Source organism: Euwallacea fornicatus, chromosome 6 (assembly GCF_040115645.1).
Source record: "Euwallacea fornicatus isolate EFF26 chromosome 6, ASM4011564v1, whole genome shotgun sequence".
Taxonomy (NCBI): domain Eukaryota; kingdom Metazoa; phylum Arthropoda; class Insecta; order Coleoptera; family Curculionidae; genus Euwallacea; species Euwallacea fornicatus.
The window spans coordinates 18,054-24,970 of record NC_089546.1 but is presented as its reverse complement, the minus strand read 5'-3'; the positions used below and the strand labels follow the sequence as shown (position 1 = coordinate 24,970).

Genomic DNA, 6,917 nt, shown 5'->3' with positions numbered 1-6,917 from the left:
CTGCGAACTCCGCAAACTCTAGTCGGGAGGTGAAAGCACCACACGCCATCACCCCCCGACAGATACAAAAAGCAGAGCAGTAGTAGAAATGTATTCGATACGAATAACATCGTTACGCCGTATCGACCAACCCGGTTTATTACATATATATTATCGATTTCTTAACTTCTTTGTAATTTAGGTCCACTTTTAAAGATCAATTTTTAGTGGTGATAATTTCTTATGGTTATGCCTATCTTAAAGTTAAGATTTTCTATCAGCAGTTCAAAAATTGGTGCATTCTCTGATTGAACAAATGCGAATTGAAACAAAACATCTTCGCAACCTATCAATGAATTAAATTCAGGCAGAATAGTCATTGTTCTCCACATATGTTTATTTCATATTTTATTATCCAAACTCACTTCATCTTGTATTAGGGGTAGTTTGGAACAGTTTCGCATCTTCTAGGTTATTTTTGTAAGTACCTTTCCAAAACCGCCATAGTTTATGCACCTGAATCGATTTAATTCTCCGCCCCCAGATTTATTTTGACTGGAAAACCTTGATGGATCCATATACTCTATGTTGCACTATTCTGTTCTGTTCTGTTCTATGGGTCGTGTTGATCGACGATATTTACCTGATGTTCAGAGGTGGTTTAATGCGGTTTTCTGGATTGTTTGCTGTTAGTAATAAAAAAGACTATTATATTAAATAATTATTAAAATAAATATTATATTAAAAAAACTGCGTGAGTTGAAGTCCATAAGTGATGTTACCCGATACCATCCTCAAGATTTACGTGTGCAAGCAGAATTTCTTATTTTCGTACCTGCGACAATGATTAAAACCTTATAAGTGCTATACGAGACGTACCAAATTCTAGTATGGTGCATTTTTATCATTAATCTTTTTCAAAAAAAGCATTATCGTACAGTTTACGCTAAATGTTAAGTTTTGGCCAGAGTGTCAATTCAATATCCTTCACTGTATCAATAATGGAAAACATCTACGTTTTTTTAAGTTCGTCTACATATAACTCATTTCCAAATGAGTTATTGAAAATTACTTTAAATTTCATTGTTAATGTTGTATTAATAACAAGGAATAACACTCATGGGTCAAATTATCCAATATTTTCTAATTTTCATAATTTTTTGTTGAAAAGATCAAATCAGGTAATTTAACAGTTTGTACTAGTAACGCCAACTAATTTCAAAAATTTTCATATACAGTATGACCCATAAAGTTGACATCATATGAGTAATTCATTTACTTATGAATTTGGGTCAATTTTGATTTTGCCTTTAAATCGTGTTGCAGAAGTTATGGGAAATGGCATACAAATCGAAAAACAAATACCGGTCTATAACTTTCAAATTCCGATTATCTCACGCTATTAGCAACAGTAGCCCACAGCTAGTATATTATCCATTGGTATTTGAAGAGATGGGACGTCGAATGAAAATGTCCTCAAGATAGGAATTATATGCAGAGCATGTCGAATGGAAATACAATTATAAACCACGATTAAGAAACTCCGATTTAAAAAAATAATGTTTATTTCCAATAAAGACTAAGTTGTAATTAGGCTCGTTTATTACACATTTGCATTACCCTAACACTGCAAAAAATAAAATGCGGGTTCCTTGAGAAATGCTAGTTAGCAGATTTATAGTAACTGCTTCTTGAAATGAATCTTAGAATTAAATATGAAATTTGATTGCGTTGCATTTGTCTGAGAATGTAACCGTGTAGCGGTTTTTACTTGGCAAAATGAATTATGAAGTAATTTTTAAGGGTGTGACGAGCGGAAATGTTCTCAAATCATAAATTGAAAGAGAGAGATTCTTAGTGGAAACGAAATTGGTTTTACAATGCAAAATAGAGTTTTTAATTAGTTGTAAGACTGCGATAATTTGACATATTGTCAAGTCTGTGACCAGAAAATCTAAATTATTTATATTTATTTCTTTAATTGTTAATTGCTTATACTTATTTTAACTTAATTGCTTAACTCGTTAAAAAAAAATTAACAACCCGTAAATTTGGATTAATAAAATTTAGAAAAATTGGTAGTTTTTACAAAACAACGAAATGTTAAGAATTTAACAAGATTTTCAAAAGTAAACAAATTTTGAAAATGTATAAAAAGATTTTTTTTCCATCAACAAAATTTACGAAATTTCAAAAATCTACCAAATTTTTTAAAACTTTACAATTTTCAAATATTCACGAATCTCAGAAAATAATAATTAAATTTTTGAATTTCACATTTTCAAAATATACCAAAAGTTTTAAAATCAACGAAATTCTCAAAAATAGACAAAATTTTCAAAAATTCATATGTCTTAAAAATTCTCATTTTTTCATGTTTTTTAATTTTGTGTGACCGCGGTGTTGTTAGTTTCTTTATTTTTATTGCAATTAATGCCTCCTTATAAACTCTCTTTGCATACCAAATTTCACAGAAATATGTCAAAAGGTTTCGGAAATATTCATTAAGTAGTATTTTTTTTTCTAAGTCTTTGCAGCCTTGTATTTTCGTAACAGAACATTTTTGGAACATAATTTATATAAAAAACTACCGTTATTTTTTCATTTGGTTCCCACATTAAAATATTCGCACATTATTAAGAAACACCCTGTATATAAAAAAACATATAATTAAAATAAGTTAATATGACTATTTTAAAAGCATATATATTAATATTTTGTCTTAGATCTGCCACATTTAATAAACTAATTTTTTAAAATGAAATTATATCCGATTTTATGTCACAGCACAAATGATGTGAAACGTAAAATTAACGACAATAACAAATTCAAAAAATTAATATAGCATTACTAATTCATACTTAATCGGTCCTCCTTTGATATCAATGACTGCCTGTAGGTGTATAAGCATTGATTCTACTGTAATATCCCTTATAATATGCCCATGTACTTCATCATTTTTTAACCATATTACTAAAAGTACTATACAGGGTGTCCCACAAGTGTTTCATTATATTTCAGTGGGTAATAGTACATTGAAAAATAATATGACTCCCTATATAAACCATATTTCAATAATGCTTCATTAAGAAGATACAGGGTGTTAAACTTTACTTAAAAAATCTAACTTTTATTGATATATTCAAAACCGTTTGAGATATGTAAGTGAAATTTGGCATGTTTTGAGAGTTAATGTAGACGCATTTATTTATGCAAAAGGGCTATTTTTCGTTTCACCAGTGACGTGCGTACGGACACCTCTCAGCACATTAAAAAAAAAACATGGTGCGCCACTGCTTTTTATCAAAATAAAAATTATTTTTAGAAGTTTAATTTTATTTAGAAGAAAAATGCTCACTTGACTCTTTTTCGTCCGACGTATCGTTTGCCAGTAAAAAATTGAATACCGTCTATATGCACGATATTCTCTAAATGGTTTTAATAATATTAAGTTTGTTTTAAATATTATTTATTTACTATAACATTATAGAAATTGTTCAAATTGGTGGCCATTTTGTTCAATACATAATTGAGCTCGCCTGTTCATTGATACTCTGATACGTTGAAATATTCCAGGTGTGTTTTAAGTTTAACACCCTGTATCTTCTTAATGAAGCTTTATTGGAATATGGTTTATATAGGGAGTCATATTATTTTTCAATGTACTATTACCCACTGAAATATAATGAAACACTTGTGGGACACCCTGTATATTATGAAAACTTGCAGAAAAAAGCATCTTATTAATGTTACTAAAATAAAAAAAGAAGACTGTTACCATCCGTAAACTCGAAAAAGAAATCATCAATAGAAAAAGAAGTTGCTTTTTAGAAAAAAATCATAGAATTTATGTAAAGAAAACCCATAACGACATTGAAGAATAAAAAGAAATAAACATAAAAAAAGATGAAGGAAGACAACCAGATGCAAATAGGTATTATTTTTCTCACTTTTTAGAACAACTGTGGCCAGACGAAAAACCAGTTGCAGAATTAAAATTAGAGAATATTAAAAGCTGTATGCATCTAATTCCAGTAACAGTCTATTCATTTTGCACAAATCTTACCGATGACGAAACGATAAAAGAAGATATCGAAGTCGAAAATGTCATTCCTGACTTTGAATTGCAACCATCAGAAATATCTTAAATTTTGATTAAGCAACAAAGAACCAACTGTTTTTTTCCCTGAGATACATTTAATTTCATGTTTTTTTTTGTTGAAATATTAGTTTTGTTAATATAATTTATTAAAAAATTAATTTTATTTATATATTGAATGTTTTGATAATAAATAATTTTTGAAAAAAAATTTGATGGTTTTTCTTAAATAACTCAGAATGATAATAATGCTGATAGGATCTTTATTGCATAACGTGGTCTAATTAATTTTTTTATGAAAACACAATTCATAAAAATCCAGGAGGCTGTTAAATAACTTCTTATATACAATAACGTTTCATTTACTTACCTGAACAGATAGGGTACTAATGGTTCTTTCATTGGTTACTCACAGGATTGGGCGATACTTGTTTTTCCTCCGTTGGTTCTGGAAATATGGCTAATATATCAAAAATTTTTCAAATTTCGAAAGTTTTTCAAAAATATTGTATATTTTCAAATACTGAATTATTTACTAAAATTTTTAAAATTTATTTCATTTTTGAAAACTCAATTTACTTATGAAAATTATGTTGAATTTATTAAATTAAACACTGTTGATTTTTGAAATTTCATTTTTTTTTATATTTTAAATCTTTCATTAATTTTTTTAAAATGGAACTATTCAATAATTTTGTTAATTAAAAAAAAAAATTATCAATTGGAGAAACATTTTTAAAGTAAAAAAAAAAAGAGCAAATTGACATTTTGAAATCAATGCCTTGACAATATATCTACTTATCACACCCCTTCAATTAGCATCTCTCTTATTTAATGTCTGCCTTAATAATATTTCCATTCTTCTCACTTCTATCAAACACCAATGAATAGTATTTGGGTGGTAATTTATTTTTATTAATCCTATAGTGCTTGTGTCATTTTCTACACTTCTCTTGACTTTGAACAAGCCACTGCCAGCAACACAATAAGAGGTGTTATGGGGCCCCACACACATCTGTTCACAGGTTCTTGCATTTCTGCTTAGTAGTAGTTAGAAGCCTCAACTCTTAGATGTAATCTAGCCTTAAATCTAAAAAATCTATCATTGTTATCTCTAAAGTAAACTGGCAAAATTGAAATACTTTATATTTGATTGATAAAAAAAGAAAAAGGGCTATTGATAAAATATATCTTTACTTTAGAGGATTCATTGCCAAGTGGCTTTCAAAAGAACTCTTGTATCATTATGAGAATGATGAATAAGATGGGCTTATGCTCTGATGTCAATCTAATTATGGATAAAGTGGGCTGAAGCTCTAATATACTTGATATACAAAATTACTCAAATTCGTAGTGTTTAAGAAATTTTGGTGTAATTTAAATTCATTTACTTAACAAATAACCTTTTGTAATGAAAAACATAAAGTAAAGGTTTACAGAGTTAAAGGTGTTGTGAACATTAATAACTTAAACAAAATAATACTGAAATGGTCATTATGAGGACAATATTTGTCGAGTAGCAGGCAATAAAGTTTAATGTACTTGTGTGGGTATAAATCACTTGAAAGGAGACATCAGTCTAGAAATAGGTAAAAGTCAACCTTTTTTCATTTAAATTCATTGGCTGACCTCTTATTGGGATTACTAGTAAATTTAAGTAATGATTGCTACTTTTAGCAAGAAGAAAATAGTTTAGTTAAGTTTTCTGAATGTTCAAAAAACAAAATCATTATTTTCTCCTCAGGCACAAAAATTTTCTTAATAATATATTATCAGGTGCTACTGAATTTGATCACATATTGAATAAAACACTTTCAGATTTCTTTAAAAGGGAGGTAGTTAAATATTAAGTAGTTTTATGCATAACATTTAAAACTATTTTTTGGACTTCATAAAAAAAGTAAGAACTTACTGAGACTTGGAATTCATCCAATGATTCTGAGTCAAAGTTTAGGCGGCAGTATTAATGTTTCGTTCAAAAGCATATTTATTGCCTATCAATTAAAGTGGATGTTGAAAATGCTGCTAGATTGCCCTGTAGCATATCCACAAGTCCCATTAAAGGCTTGTAGGATGAGAACTGCAGTTGACTCTGACGCTGTTGGCACCGATGTATCCGTGGGGCCCGTTGCAGCTGCTATTGTGGTAGTAATTGATTCTTTGCTATATTAGTTCATTTTTTGCTGGTGTCAGTTACTGATATTTAATAATATAATTTTAAGCGGTAATGAATGCATACAATTTGGAGTCTTAAAAAAGAGAAATACAGAAAACCAGACAATTGAAGATTTGTCTGAACTAAGAACCAAAATTAGTTAGTTATAAGAAAAATAACCATCGGGCCGTATAAAAAAGGAAACGTTTAATTTCAATTTTAAACTGATTTTGACGTTTGACTCCACTGTGGCGGTGCCAGCTGAGCGTCAAGCTGTCAACTGTCAGACTATGACAGTTCAACGTGCACCAGAGCAACCAGTTGGTTCCCTGGGCGATTTAAACAGCCGGTGGGAAAACGGTCTCCAGAACTTCCGGCGGGACGTTCCAGAAGGTTTAGCCGGGAGTGTATAAAAGCAGGGTTACGCAACAACGCACCCTCTTACATCTGCGACGCTTCTTTTCTCTCGACACGGTGAAAACCTGGCTCACACAATCTCTGGTGAACAAACTCTAACTGCATACATTTAGACATAAGTTTATTGTGTAGTACGAAATATATATGTTCATAAAAACCGATAATCACTCTCAAGCAATCTCAAGTCGGGTAGTGAAAGTTCTACGCCCATAAGAACCCGATACCACGTTACTGAATTGGCAAGTGGCCATACAGTCGGGTTAGCGG

At 30.1% G+C, this 6,917-nt stretch overlaps 1 long non-coding RNA gene across 2 annotated transcripts; it reads right to left on the bottom strand.

The window, feature by feature from the left end:
- Window positions 1-39: 39 nt before the first annotated feature.
- Window positions 40-6,483, bottom strand: LOC136339732 (uncharacterized). 2 transcript variants are annotated; one of them, XR_010732200.1, is made up of 4 exons: window positions 5,991-6,483; window positions 4,886-5,168; window positions 4,449-4,526; window positions 40-665 (listed from the first exon to the last, which is right to left on the bottom strand). It is a non-coding gene; the product is annotated as an uncharacterized lncRNA (long non-coding RNA). The 2 variants fall into 2 exon arrangements; XR_010732199.1 differs by having other exon boundaries at window positions 42-665; window positions 4,921-5,168; window positions 5,991-6,482.
- Window positions 6,484-6,917: the final 434 nt, after the last annotated feature.